The sequence below is a fragment of the Ictalurus furcatus genome, chromosome 11 (assembly GCF_023375685.1).
Source record: "Ictalurus furcatus strain D&B chromosome 11, Billie_1.0, whole genome shotgun sequence".
Lineage (NCBI taxonomy): Eukaryota > Metazoa > Chordata > Actinopteri > Siluriformes > Ictaluridae > Ictalurus > Ictalurus furcatus.
The window spans coordinates 27,351,497-27,366,005 of NC_071265.1; the positions used below are offsets into that span (position 1 = coordinate 27,351,497).

The window sequence follows — 14,509 nt, forward strand, 5'->3', positions numbered from 1 at the left end:
TGCTCCAGGCTCCCGATATCCATTGGTGTGTAAGTGTGTGTGTGAATGGTCGAATGAGAAAAAGTGTAAAGCACTTTGTAGAACCGTTAAGGTTAAAAGGTGCTATATAAGTGCAGACCATTTAATATTGTAAGCGGCAGTTTTGCAGGCAGAAATGCCTCATTGATAAGAGCTATCAGAGGACAATAGTCAGACTGTTCTGAACTGGCAGAACATCTACAGTAACTCGAATAACCACTCTTTATAACCACGATGAACAGAAACGCATCCCAGAAAACACAACGCACTGAACTCTGAGACCATATCGGGTTCCAGTCCTGTCCTCCAAGAAGAGGAATCTGATGCTGCAGTGAGCATAGGGTATAACAGTAGGGTGTAAAGTCAACATATCTATATAAACATTCAGCTGTCCATCCTATCTGTCAAGAATTTTTATTTTGTATTGTGACTTGTTGATTGCCCGTAGTCAGTGTAGGTACTCACTTTGTTATATTGTTATATATCGTTGTTAAAGAAAGTATAAGTTGTTCGGCTACAGTACGTCTCTGTTACTAAAGGAGACGATGTAATGTTTCATCATTCTGAATCAATCAATTTGTTGTACATGCTCATACCGAATATCCTTTCAACACACTTAATCTACACTCATCCAGAAAAGTTCAGGTTCCCTTTGGAGTCTGGATCCTCTCGAGGTTTCTTCCTCATGTCGTCTCAGACAGTTTTTCTTTGACACCGTCGCCTCTGGCTTGCTCATTAGGGATCTAGGTCTACATTCAGATTTCTGTATAGCTGCTTCGTGACAATGTCTATTGTTAAAAAAAAAATTATAGAAATCATATAGAATTTAATTGAACTGATGGTTTGTAGTTGGATCCTGAAGTTGTGAACAACGAGACCTGCTAATATCAGTATACACTGATTGCAATAACATCTCTAGTTTGAGCCTTGTTTCTTCTTGTCTGAAGCTACAGTCATCCAGTGAGCAGGCTAGACACATAGATTGGCGAGCAAGGCAGAGAAATTCCAAGACACCAGAATGAGGTGACAGTGAGAAGGCAAGTCCCATTAAAGTACTGGATATGTTTGCTAACTACTATTTAGCCAGGCATAGTTTCAGGAATAGGAAGCATGGTGTGGGTGAGAGCTTTGATCATTTTGTACACGATATGCGACTCCTACTTTGAGACTGGGAGTACGCTGACCCAGATGACATGTTGATAAACGCCGTAATTGCAGGAGTGTGGGAAAAGAAAGTACAGGAAAGGTTTTAGATAAGAGTGAAGACCTGCCAGTTGAAGTTTCTCAGCTGTATGAAATGCCATAAAACCAAATCAAAATAGCCAGTGTCAACGATGCAAAAGGCTCTGCAGTGTCTACCTGAATTAGTCAACCACAATGTCAAAGGGTGGAAAACTAGAAATCAGGACACGATGTCAGAAATTGTCTGAACTGTAGGAAATCCTGCTATAGGCTCTCTATGTTGTTATCAAATCACTGAGAGGCTGGTTGCTGCAAGCTTGCAATAAAACACTTGGAAGAAGCACCACCTTCTCTAGATGATGGATATGAATGTGACACAGACAGATGATACGGCAGCTATAGGTGAAATGGAGATAAATGAATAGTGAAAGTCAAAATTCCATCTCAGGATGTGCAGTTCAGAGTAGACACATGAGCAACATACTTATCGTGGACTGCCATGGTGAGTTGAAACACTCAAAGTACTTCATATGCATTCCAATCACGCGTTTCAACCAACGGCCACAGATGGTCTTCCCAGTTAAACAGCAGAGTCTGAAATTGTGAATATATCATGAGAATGTGCTCTACGTATAATTATTAGTTTCCCCTCAATATAACACTGAAAAAGGCAAGATAGACAGTGCTGGCAAGGCCTCATTAGTACAAAATGTTCCAGCTAGGCTGGATGTCTTTTCTGAACTGGCACTGAAATGGAACTTTGCCAGTGCATCCTGTGCATTGACTCCACTCAATGGGGCGGGAATGTATTACATGGGGTGGAGGTGGGAATCAAACCCCCAACCCCGGTGGTGCGAGGAAACTTGCTAACCGCTAAGCCATCATGCATTCCCATATAAACCCACGTGACCTAAATAAAGAGATAATTACCCTATGTGTACCAACAGGGGGAAAAAAACCCATGTCCACCATGCTGGCTGCTTGGTTACTTAAATTGATCCATGATCCATGATCCATATGAGGCATTGTCGCATTAATATGCCAGACGGGAGTTTCGATTTGGTAGCCGTTACCCTTCTGCCTCATAGATATCCTTCAACAATCATCTTAGATGGCAGGATGAAAGGTTTTGTTAGCACTACATGGGTTATGGATGGAGCACCCATAATGGAACAGCATGTTGCAATTCCCTGTAAAAAGCTCTTGCACCAGCTAGCTTATTTTCGACAAGTTTTCTATTTGTCAAACAGCAGTTCCAGATGTGGGATCACTGATGAGCGCTGATAGTCTGACCTCTACTCATGTCCTCCAGTGCTCAAGTTCCTTGATCCAGCAACACTTCTGTGATGCCAGCAGCAGTAGGCTCGGAGCTATGCTTCTACAAGATGGCCAACTCACTAGCCTCTCAAATCATTAACAGATACAGAATCACATTCTGATTAGACTGGGAAGAAAATGCTCTCTATTATTCATGTCTTATATTGTGGACAGTGGTAGCAAGGAGTCCTGGTGTCATAATAAGTGCTATTGTGGCAGCATCATAGTTGCCAACTGGCCTTGGGCTGAACCAATAGACTCGTTACCTGAGAAAGAGATACAACCGCTAACTCTTCCAGAGCCCTTAATCAGGTTGTAACAAGACCAAGTGCCAGTCAAGCTCAGCTTGATAGACAGTACACTATCAGATCGGTCAGATTATAAAACATCCACAGAGAATGAATTTCAGCTGCAATTCTCTCCTTCCAATTTAGTTTAGTTTTTAAGTTCAATAGCTGTTTGGTTAGTTATAAATGCTAACCCATTTAATAGCTATAAAGAAATGTAGGCCTGATAAAAAGATAAAATAAAATAAAAAAAAAACAGCGGTTCTGTGTTTCACATCTATAGACACTGGTGACAGAACGATGAAGACTGATAAGACGAAGAAATGATCATCATTATTTGCAGCTGAACACAGTCTCTAGTGTGTGTCCATTACTAGGTTAATGCAGGCATAATTTGTGCAACATTAACCATGCGCCGGGCAATTATTTGATTAGGGCACGCCGAGAGAGATGTGGGAGTAAATCTTCTACGGCTTGCCTCACACGCGTTGCTTATTACCTTGTCAATTTGTCATTTTGTCACACCTAACAGCGATTGATGTGAATCTGTTTTTGTCAAGTCATTAACAGGCTCATTCACTCGAGGTGCCGCCTCAGATAGGATCTAAACAGAAAATTATACGGGAACCGCCATAAACAGAGAACAAATTAACTATCTGTGGCAAAAAAAAATAAGCAATTACATCAGGCAATGGCTGCCTCTTAATGAACACTCCATCAGCCATGAACACCTAAGTGCTTTCAGGGAAAAAAAATCATTATCTAATTTTAATTTGCTGTGTAAATATTATGGACTATCAGACTAAATAAGTCAGGCATTTTAAGGCTTCTAAGGAAATAGATGCCTTGGACAGCTAAGTGAGCAAAGGGCTAATAACCACAAAATGGTCAAATAAAAAGAATGCATATCCATATGAAGTCAATACTTCTAGGAGACAGAAGTTTCCAATACAGATCCATTTTACATTCTTGATAGTTGCAGTATAAGTGACTTTGCTCTAATTGCACAAGACATGAATGCACCATTAGTCATATTTCTTTGCAAGGGATAAAGAAGAGCTTTATTAGTTAACTCATGTGTTTTCTATTACAAAACTGAAGCCTAAGGGAACAGTGTGAGAGGAGAGAGGAGAGCCGTTCTCATACACACTGCCATGGAGGAGTGTGTGCGAGTGCCTGTTTCTCGTCACCTTGTCAGGCAGGTCTTCAGGCTGTACCCAGACTGCACGGCTACCCAACACGTGTCGCCGTATACATCATATGTGGAGCTTAACGTCCATGAGGAATGCAAAAGAGGCTTTCTTTTAAAAGGGCACGCCATGCATCGGATCCTTAGACTCCTTAATTGCAGTCAGGGACTGCATGGACAACATGGACAGTTCTTTTAGAAAGGAAGCCATTACTAACTTTCCAAATACAATTACCTGAGGGATCATTTAGCTCCTCAAATGTTCAGCTTTGACACAAAGTGCTCCGACAGAGGAGGAAAACGTGTCTGAATGTATGACATCAGTGATGGCCTTATCTTTTAAGAGAATGTCGAGAGCATATGGTTATAATCAAGGCAATCCTAAGAGAGAGATGTAAAGACGAAGCTGATTATTAAGGCCTTATTCTCAGAAGACACTGGCAATTAGAGGAAAAAGGATTGGATAATCTGGAGTCCAGCCTGTGCGTCTCATTAGTGGGAAAACTGTTATGGTGCTCACCTTAACCTCTTGAAAACAAACTTATGCCAGACTGAATTGCTTGCAATATTACAATACTAGATTTTTATATTACACAATATATTGCAATCATTTTGGTTTACTGCTGTCCTCTTTAAAAATATAAAGCTGTAAGCAGATATTATGGAAAACGTCAAACACAATATCACAGTATCTGCGTGCAGCATTACATTTTTAAAGAGGACAACATTAAACAGCATAAAACCCTGCACAAGCAATATGAGGTTGTGTTATTCGATTAGACTGCTGGGCTTGTTAAAAGGACTGCTCTTAGCCTCCAGTAGTTTATCAAAGAAAGAATGTAAGTCCAATTTCTCATTTTTGTCCAGTTTAAATAAAGGCATCTCTACTTTTAAAGATTCACACAAAGCAGTGCATATTAATTCCTTAAAGTCCTCTGGCTAAATATTCAGTTATATCTAACACAATTATTCAGTAACTACGTATAGAGAAATTAAGGTGGAAAGGTACATACAGAACTGTGCAAATGTTTTAGGTACCTAATTGTTTTTAGTACAAATTTTGTTATAGATTTTTATTTTATTTTATGACTTCTACATTATGAAGTCAGTACAAAAACATTTTAAATTCTCAAACATTAGTTTTCTAGCACAGAATTAAATGTTACAGAAAAATGTTTGTATGTCATTAAAGAAAGCAGCATGTTACGTAAGAGACACTTTTCAGATAATAAACACAATGAAGGCTGCTGGGTTTTGTTGCAAAAATAAGAAGCGAGTGCAACAGTCAAAGTCTCCAGAAGAACCGTGACTGGTTCTGCAAGATGCTCAATAAAACTTACAGCTCATTTCCTTATAAAAAATACACCAATTGTACCGGAGACTACTATTTTCATTTTTATTTCTTTGTCACACCAAATATAGACTTTGTTTCATTTACTACTGTTTACTGCTCTTTATGGTTTGTTTGTTTTTTTTGTTTTTGTTTTTTGAATGTAGAAACTTTTAATTTCACTATTTTGAAGGCGTCTTTGCTCTGCAGCATTTCTTTGCATGTGCCTAAAACTTTTGCACAGTACTGTATATGCACATGGTTATGAGAGTTTAAGGGGTTAACAATAAATATACCATCATACTGGTAATCTGCATGTAAATACTCCACTATAATTAATTTGTTTATCTTCAGTAACTGCTTCATCCTGGTCAGGATTGTGGTGGATCCAGAGCCTATCCTGGGAACACAGAAAAGATAGAAAAACACCCTGGACGGGATGCCAGGGCACCATGCATACACACATTCACACCTAGAGGCAATTTAGCATAGGCAGTGGACCTACCGGGACCTACTGGAGATTGGAGGAAACCGGAGAACCCAAAAGAAACCCATACAAACACAGCATGACCAGGCACCACCACTCTGATCCATGCCATGGATCCACAGAGAGCCATCACACACTGGAAGATCAAGGCCAGGGGAAGTCTGCCACTCATTCTTGGCTTTGGATCTCCACCAGAATCAGCAGACAAACTCAACAGCCAAAAGTATTCAAGAAAAATAAAATAGAAGTTGCAAAACAAACATAAAACCTACAAGAACACAACGTTCACAAGGGACTCTAAGCTAGTAACCTGAGCTCAGGATGGATCTGAGGACCAGGTTGCTTTCCTTTGATGCTTCCTGACGAAACAATCACATCATTCAAGCCAAGTCATGTCACAGATGCTCAAACACATTTTGCTAAACAATAATATAAGCGAGTTCGAACTGAGTTCAAGGGGCTGTGTCTTGTAGTGGACACGGGTAAGTCTGATTATCTTAGGGTTGTGACATTTGTTGTTTTGTTGATCATGAGTTTTCTGAAAAATCCCATGTAAGTAATGCTAGTTTACCATACAGCTTAGCATAGTCAATGCACATGTTTGTGTGTGTGCGTGCAAGTGCTTACTGCTGCGAGACAGGAAGTATGTGTGGGTCAAGCTGTGCAGTAATGAGAAGACTCACACACACACACGTCTCATCTTGTGACTGAGAAATGACCCCCTATCTCACTCACTCACTCTCCTCTCTCTCTCTCTCTCTCATCAGATCCTCCCTCTCTCAGAGGTGTTTATTTAATGGTACTGTGACTGAAGCTTTTCATAATTATGTTAAATATTGTCAGCCTTGATCAGACTCCACACCCAGCAATCACAGGTCCTCTTCTTACCCCTATCAGCGAGAGTCTATGCGTGCGCGCACACACACACACTAATGAGCACAGACTCAGAAGTGCTAATGAAGGCACTCAAATAACATGTTAACTGTGCACACACACAAGTGCAGACACATTCACCATCTGACTAAGCCAAATGGCATTTAAAGTAACAATCCTCAGCTGTCGTGTGTGCTGTGTGCAGAAAAAAAAATAGCTCAGTGGCTTTAGCTTGTTCTCCAGATCTGCAAGTGTGATCTCTCTCTCTTCTTCTCTCTTTCTTTCTTTCTCTGCTCTCTGATCTGCTCTTTTCCGATCAGCAGTGCTGTTAGATAAACTGAACCTTTGTTTGTTTAATCCAATCCAATCCAGTGTTACAAGAACACTGGAGAGCGGCTCCAGATGAGAGTGACTATTCAATTTCATACAAACACAAGGAGACCGAACATTAAGGTAATAATTTAGATAAATACTTCAATTGACACACTTAAAATTGTTAAAATAATTTAATTGACAAACTGTTCTGTTTATTTAGGACAAGCAGTCTACCAGCCAAGACTTTGGGAGTTTGGGATCCAAAGCTTCTTCAGGTTTAGACTGGGGAAACGAGGCTACTTTAGCCTGGAAATAAGTAACACTTATAGGCATCATTTTAGCATTGTGCAAACTGCATGCTCAGTAATACCATATTATACATACACTATATGCACACTTTATATATACAGTGGGGGAAACAAGCATCGAACGCGTCAATATTTTTTTCAGTAAATATAGTTCCAGTGAGGCTATTCACATGTAACTTTCACATTAAAGTGAACAAAATCCAAACATTAAAGTCCATAAATTAAGTTATGTTTAATGAAGAGGAATGGCACAGGAAAAAAGTATTGAACACACTAACTGAAATGTATTTAATACTTAGTGGAGAAGCCTTTGTTTGTAATGACAGCTTCAAGACACTTCCTGTATGAAGAAATTAATGTTCGCAGTATTCAGGTGTGATTTTGACCCATTCTTCTAAATATATTGTCTTTAAATCTTCTTCAATTGGATTCAGGTCAGGTGATTGACTGGGCCATTTTAACACCTTGATTTTTTTTTCTCTGAAACCAATTGAGAGTGTCCTTTGCTGTATGCTTTGGATCGTTGTCTGCTGGAAGTTCCACCCACGTCTCATCGTCATCATCCTGGTGGATAGCAGCAGAGTCTTCTCAAGAATCTCCCGGTAAAGGGCTCCATTCATCGTTCCTTCAATGATATGAAGTCTGCCAGTACCATGTGATGAAAAACAGCCCCACACCATGACGCTTCACCTCCAAACCTCACTGTTGGTGTAGTGTTTTAAGGGTGATGTGCAGTGTCATTTACATTTACTGAAAAAAACCCCAAAAACAACAGTTAGTGACATCACCAACAACCTTCACAAGGCAGGGGTGAAGGTATCATAATCCACCATTTGAAGAAGACTTCAAGTGTATAAATATATAGGCCATACAATAAGATGCAAACCTCTCATCAGCAGTAAGAATCAGAAAGCCAGATATGATTTCGCAAAGAAATACAGAGATGAGCCATTAAAGTTCTGGAACCAAAATTAACCTCTACCAAAGTGACGGAGAAAGAAAGGATCTGCTCATGATCTAAAACGTGCATGCTCATCAGTCAAGCATGGTGGAGGTAGTCATGGCTTCTGTTTGCATGGCTGCTTCTGGAATGGGCTCACTAATCTTTATTGATGATGGTAGCAGAAGAATGAGTTCAGAAGTCTAAAACTCTGTCCTCCAATTTACAGAGAAATGCATCCAACCTAATTGGGAGGAACTTCATCATGCAGCAAGAACATACTCAAAACACACTGCCAACACAACAAAGGACATCATCAGGGGGTAAAGGTGGAAGGTTTTAGACTGACCAAGTTGGTCACCAGACCTCAATCCAGTTGAGCAGCATTTCACCTCCTGAAGATGAGACTGAAGAGAGAAACCCCCCTAAAACAAACAAAATCTGCAGTGCAAGCCTGGAAAAGCAACACAATGTGTGTGTGTGTGTGTGTGTGTGGGTGGGTGGGTGGGTGTGTGTGTGAGAGTGTAGCCAATCTACCCACCAGCATGTTTTGGGAAGTAGGAGGAAACTGGAGCACACAGTGGAAACCCACATAGACATGGGGAGAACATGAGAAGCTCCACACGTTGTAACCGGAGATCAGGATGAAACCTGGGATGCTGGAGCTGTGACGTGGCTGTGAGGTGACAATGCTGCCTGCTCACCACCATGTTGCTCCTTTTAAAAAATTAAATATACAAACTGGGAGCTATATACCAATTATAATGTGCAATTCCACGTTCACTTCCTAACAGAGTCTGATGCTTGTGTTGTGTACTGAAGAACAAAGTGATTCTGGCTTTAAGATAGGCGCTAACACAGTGTTTAGCTATACAATGTACTTTCGTCCATTTTTAAGATAGTGTTAGAAACTACATTTACAGCGTTTAGAAAGCATCCTTATCGACTGAGGCTTTTAGAAATGCTTTAGTCTCCATCAAAAAACATTTCTTCATGCTAGTACAAGTAGGTCAGGGGCTAAGAATACATTTAAACTGTTCGAGATGAGTTAGTATGGGGTGAGAAATGAGAAATGAGAGTACAAGTCAAGGTCAGCAACTCTACTTGATAAATTTAACAACTCAACACAGTTTGAGGCAAGTGTGTGATAATTTAGACATGCAGTTTTCTCAACACAAATCTGACAGCTGTATGATTTCCTAACTTGTTGCCACATTTGCATTAAAAAAAAAGAGCAGCAAACTTCAGCAACCAAACATGTCTCGGCTGATACATTTGGGATAAAGGGAAAATTATGAAAATTTCATTTTTGGCTAAAGCATCACTTTTACAAACTATAACTTTCCACTAGCCTGTGTGAATGTGCACTCATGAAACCATGTTGATTTAATCTCATTTTGTGTTCTTACCTCTTGGCAGTATTTGCACTAAAGGGACATTTCCAGATTTGTGTTAATACATTGCCTTATTCAAACCCATGTGTGCGTTTGTTTGGAAAGTCCTTGTTTAGGAAATACTGTAGTTTCCTCTTCTAAACTTGTGCAAGCCCTTGCATGGACTGTGCAGTCCTGATTTACTTCTTCACTACACATATTTTCCACCATCTGCCAGCTTCATTTGCTGTTTAGAAATGAGTGTGAGGGGAAAATGTTTTTCGTATTAGCCCATTAAGCCCAAGTGTCAACTCATTTCAAATAAGATGAGCCTTTGCTAAGTGAGTGAACAAGAATCTTAGCTTTCAGGGGGATTTTATTATAAATAAATAAATAAATAAATAAAGAGAGAGAGAGAGAGAGAGAGAGAGAGAAGAAGAAGAAGAAGAAGAAGAAGAAGCAAAAACAGTTCTCCTCTCATGCTCACTCTCAGAAAGTAGCTCTACAAATAATCACAAATTCTGCTGGGGATGACCTGGACTCAGTTACCCACTGATTTAAGATGTACAGAATTTACAAACGCAATAAAATATAATAAAGTGAGAGACGCACCCCTCTAGGAATGCTAGCTGTGCGTGAGCAAAACCCTTTCTGCTTTTGCCTCGCTGTCTTCCATCATCACTTTAATCCCTAGAATTACCAGCAAAGCCTGCTTTCTGAAAATCAAAATCATTCCCTGTGCTGTAATCACGCAATGTAGGGAAAATGCACAAATGAACGTGGTTAAGCTCTGAGTAAATATTTGAGGCATGTTTTTGGCCATGCTGTAACGAGGAGTGTCACAAGAGAAGATACAGTTTCTAATGGACAGGGCTTTCTGCCATGAGTGTAAAGTTTGTAGATTTTCTATAACAGTGGAGATAAAAGAAGACACCATTCGTAACTTGGCTTTTCACTCTAAAATGATGTGGCAGGGGAAAGCCTCTGTTCCAAACCAAAAACTGCTTTGAATCTAAGTAAAGAGCTGGCAGAAGAGTTAAAACAGAGGAAAGTCACACACATATTCCAGCTTTTAGCTTGACTTGTGCGCTGACAATAAGCAGCCTTGCATGGATGGACATCTAATTCCATAACTGTACTGATCGAAAAAGCTTCACACATGCACGTCTGTTCCACACTCCTGACCCTGTCTGAGGGCTTTATAAAATATAAAGAATAAAATATTCGCACAGATGCTTTTTTATGATTCAGTATGAAAATGTAGTGCTAACTTGCTAGGCTTTTTCACACATGACATCAATACCTTTACTGCTTGGTTCTTTCAATTACCAAAATATAATATATAATGTATTATAAAATCATGTGAAATTTAAACAGAGATGTTGTGTGTAGCAATGACTGAGTAGGTCAACCCTTTGCAAATTTAATGCATTAGCTATTTAGCTGAAATGTTTTTGGGGGTCTTTTTTTTAGCCTCATTTGTTGTTGCGAAACTGAAGCTGCTCAACTTACTGTTAAACTGCCAGGTAAATTAGCCATGGTGCCATGTTTTGTTGTGAAATGGTTGTTTGTTAAATATTATACAGTATGTAGCCATCTAGCTTGCAACTAGTACTATTTCAGAGATCCTCATCAATGAAATAACATTAGCTACTTTGCAGCATTAATGTATGGTGATTAAATGTAGATGATGACCTGTGAAAATACATATTAATTATATACAATGATAATTAAATTTGAATTAATTATAGTTGCTAATAAGGTATGTGGGAAAAGTACACACTTACCAGAACACAATACAGCCTACAAACAAAGCCGCCGCAGACTACAGAATCCAACAACCACAGAGATTGTCACGTTCACCGGCTAATTGATCACGCACACCCGAATCACCACCACACAGTATATAAGGACACCCACAATTCATTGTGAAGTATATGTGCTGTGTTTCTTACCAGTTTATACCAAGCATTTTGATTGTCATTGACTACGTTTACATGCACATCAAATTCTGTTTAAGGTCTATATTCGGGTTGCAGCCATATTCCAAGTATGATGTTTATATGCATACGGGCATCGGAATATTCATGTATGCATGGTTGTTGTAAGTATGCCTGAGCTGCCATTCCTAAATACCTAGCCTATAGCTAAGCACCTGTTAGCACCCACAATTCCTTGTGAACTGAGCATGTGCATATATTTCCTTTCAGTGGATTTTCTGAATAAGGTGTTTACGTGCAACACACGTCCGACGAAAACAGGCATATTCCAGGGGTGGGAACCAGAATAGTGTCTTAATCTGAATCAGGCAATCGGATTGTGGCGTTTACATGACTCAATATTAATTAGAATATTACCAAATTCTGATTGATATCGGAATACTGAAGTGCATGTGAATGTAGTCAGTGTCTATCTGGTTTTCTGATCCTATTCTAATTTAAATTCAATTAAATTCAATTTGCCCTTGCCGTGTCTAGTTCGCGTTGTTTGTTCATCGGCTGATCATTACCTGTTTGCTTTTTTACCATGCTCTTGTCTCGTGCAAGTTTGTTAAATAAAGCCATTGTTTACCTGCACCTGTGTCCATATCTGCCACTTGATAGTACAGTTTTAAAGCAGCTTGTATTGTTTTTTTTTTGTTGCTGTTGTTTTTTTTTTTTTTAAAAAACAGCCCATTCTTGTTTCTAACAACAAAAAAGATATGCGCATACAACTTAACTCTTACACTAAGCACTGGCATAAAGACAGGCACTGACTTGCACAATGAGGACAGAGCCATACACACCTCAAAAACCAAACTCAGAATCTATTTAAGTGGTTAGACATGCTAACTTTTATACTACCCGTAGACAACACTCAGGCACTGAACAGACGTGTATGTTGTGTAAGAGTGTGGGCTGCATCATCTGGCCTAAAGTAATATCCACACAGCAAAAAATAACATTTTAGCAAGTGGAAATACCTTGAATATAGTCAAATTTATGTAGTATTTCCCATTTTAAGATTACAATAAACCAATTATAAGATTATTAAACCTTTTTTTTAATATTTCAAACCATGAGTAATCATTTCAAGTTTGAAATAGTATTGTTATATTGGTAGATAATTTTACTCATTTGAAGCATTTATTGTTAAAAAAAAATATATATTATAGAAATATAAAATAAGAAATTGACAAGCTTGAAATGAGTGATATATCTGAGTAATTATATTTGTTTTATTGTAATCTTATAATAAGAAATACTAGATCAATTTGACTATATTCAAGATATGTTCACTTGCTAAGATGACTTTTGTTTTTGTTTTTTTTGTAGTGCAGCCTTGAATCAAGCCTTTGATTAAGCATGGTGTTATTTCTGTTAATTTGCCCAAAATAGGGTGGCTAAAGCCATTCCATGAATTAGGTATCTTTCTACCTTTTTTTAGTAAGACACAGGAGGTTACCTGTCATTAGAGCTCTCTCATATCCAGCCCTGATACACTGCTGCTTCAGCCCTGCTGTCTCCTATAGTTCTTTTCACAACAAGCTGTGTGTCCTCAAGTAACATACAGGTCATAACATAACATACAGCATCTCAAAAAATTTGAATATCGTGGAAAAGTTCAATTGTTTCTGTAATTTAATTCAAAAAGTGGAACTTTCATATATTTTAGATTCATTACACAAAGTGAAATATTTCAAGACTTTTTTTTTGTTTTAATCATGATGATTACAGCTCACAGCTCACAGCTCACAGCTCACGGAAATCAAAAATCTAGTATCTCAGAATATTCGAATAAAGAATTTATGATACAGAGAAGTCGACTGGAGAAGAGCTCTAATCGGATAATTAGCTCAAAACAACTGATTTCCTGAGCCTTTAATCTCAGTCTGGTTCAGTACACAACCACAATCATGGGGAAGATGGAAGTAAATTTTGCATTTGATTTGGAAATCAAGGCTCCAGAGTCTGGAGGAAGAGTGGAGAGGAACAGAATCCGAGCTGCTTGAAGTGCAGTGTGAAGTTTCCACAGTCAGTGATGATTTGGGTTGCCATGTCATCTGCTGGTGTTGGTCCACTGTGTTTTCTCAAGTCGAGAGTCGATGCAGCGTCTACCAGGAGATTTTAGAGCTCTTCATGCTTCCATCTGCTGATGAGCTTTATGAAGATGCTGATTTCCTTTTCCAGCAGGACTTGGCACCTGCCCACAGTGCCAAAACTACAAGTAAATGGTTTGCTGATCATGGTATTACTGTGCTTGATTGGCCAGCCGACTCGCCAGACCTGAACCCCATAGAGAATCTACGAGAGACACCAGACCCAACAATACAGAATAATTGTTAAAGACCACGCAAACAACACCATCCAGGCCTCATTATATCTGTATGCCCTTGAAACATGATCCAGAGTGATCACAATGCATCCTTTGAGCCTAATTCTGTCAAACCTCAATTGAGTCAGTGTGATAATAGGAATGGTGCATCGCTACTGACCAAACAGGCCATTACTTTTCCCTTGTGCAAGAAAAGTTGCCACAAATTAGCTTTGTACAACTATGTCCATGGAGACACATGAGACAGAGAGACACCAGAGACTTCAGAGGGATTCACGAGAGAAAAACATAAGCTAGACAAACCAGCAAGATATGCTAGGGCCAGTAAAGGGATTCATCAGATAGAGACGCACATTAGAGAAATAAACACTACAATGAAACATATATAGCTGAGAGAGAGAGAGAGAGAGAGAGAGAGAGAGAGAGAGAGAGAGAAATATATCAAATAGATCAAACATCAGAACAGGTATCAGAAAGAGACACATGAAGGAGAGAGACAAGACACATCAGAAAAAAAAACAGCTAAGAGAGACACATTTGGTGTAAAAAAAACAGAGAAAAGCACACAAAGGAGAG

At 39.1% G+C, this 14,509-nt stretch overlaps 1 protein-coding gene across 4 annotated transcripts in view; it reads right to left on the minus strand.

The window, feature by feature from the left end:
* The window catches only part of LOC128614866 (uncharacterized), a 125,907-nt gene that overhangs the window by 104,260 nt on the left and 7,138 nt on the right, over window positions 1-14,509 (minus strand). The gene's annotated exons all lie outside the window — the stretch shown is intronic.